The sequence below is a fragment of the Propithecus coquereli genome, unplaced genomic scaffold (assembly GCF_000956105.1).
Source record: "Propithecus coquereli isolate 6110/MARCELLA unplaced genomic scaffold, Pcoq_1.0 Scaffold540, whole genome shotgun sequence".
In the NCBI taxonomy this organism is placed as follows: domain Eukaryota; kingdom Metazoa; phylum Chordata; class Mammalia; order Primates; family Indriidae; genus Propithecus; species Propithecus coquereli.
In genome coordinates, this window is record NW_012151286.1 from 612523 (window position 1) to 613527 (window position 1005).

The 1005-nt window shown below is 40.0% G+C and overlaps 1 protein-coding gene across 1 annotated transcript in view; it reads right to left on the bottom strand.

Annotated features, from left to right (window-relative positions):
• BBS2 (Bardet-Biedl syndrome 2) overlaps window positions 1-1005 on the bottom strand; it is a 51738-nt gene that overhangs the window by 22347 nt on the left and 28386 nt on the right. The window lies entirely within an intron of this gene.

Here is a 1005-nt window from a genome sequence, read left to right on the forward strand (position 1 = left end):
TGGCGTCAGCTTAGCTCACAGCAACCTCAAACTCCTGGGCTCAAGCTATCCTCCTGCCTCAGCCTCCTGAATAGCTGGGACTATGGTACGCACTTTTGTAAAGACGGGGGTCTCACTACGTTGCTCAGGCTGGTCTGAAACTCCTGGCCTCAGGCGATCCTCCCACCCCTGCCTCCCAAAGTGCTGAGATTACAGGCGTGAGCCATTGGGCAAGTTTCTTAACCATTTTGTGCTTGGTCTTCTCATCTGGGGATCAATAACCAGAGCAGAGGGAAAATAACAGTACCACACCTCGAAGAGTTGTAAGAGGCCTAAGGAAGTTAACATACATAACGTACTTAAAACAGGACCTAGTACATAAAAGTACACAATTAATGTTAACTCTATATAAAAATTTGATCTTTATTATATATAAACATATATTTGTATCTGAAGTCTGAAAAATGTAGAGTTAGCCCAATCTTCCACCATACAACCTTTACAACAACGCTGTAAAGAGCTCCTCTTCCACATAAAAACTATTCCGATACCTTAGAGAGCTCTCCTGTCCTCTTTGAGTCGCCTATGCTCAAGAGACAGGACAAATAAATAACTGACTTATGAGAAACAAATGTATCTCAAAACAATAATGGATAACCATCACTTAAAATGATGATTTTGTCCCAGGCATGGACACAGGTGTTCTTAACAAAAGGCTAGCTCCAGAAAATCTGGTACAGCAATCATTTCAAGGGCCAATGCTGTTCACTATTTTTGCCTTTTCATAAACATCCTTCTGGGCAAAACTTTCCAACCAAAAACTAAAGTCATTTAGGTTACAGCCTACCCATTGTCTACAGTATATCACAGTCAAGATGCTATTAATAACATCATGGAAGCCTGAAAATTATGAATGCTAAAGCTTGTGAAGTAACAAATGACCTCTATTTTTACCAGAGTTGGATCTGTATATTTTCCTTTTCCATGCTACTTCTGTTAAGTGTAGATAATCAGTTTTTCCACTTA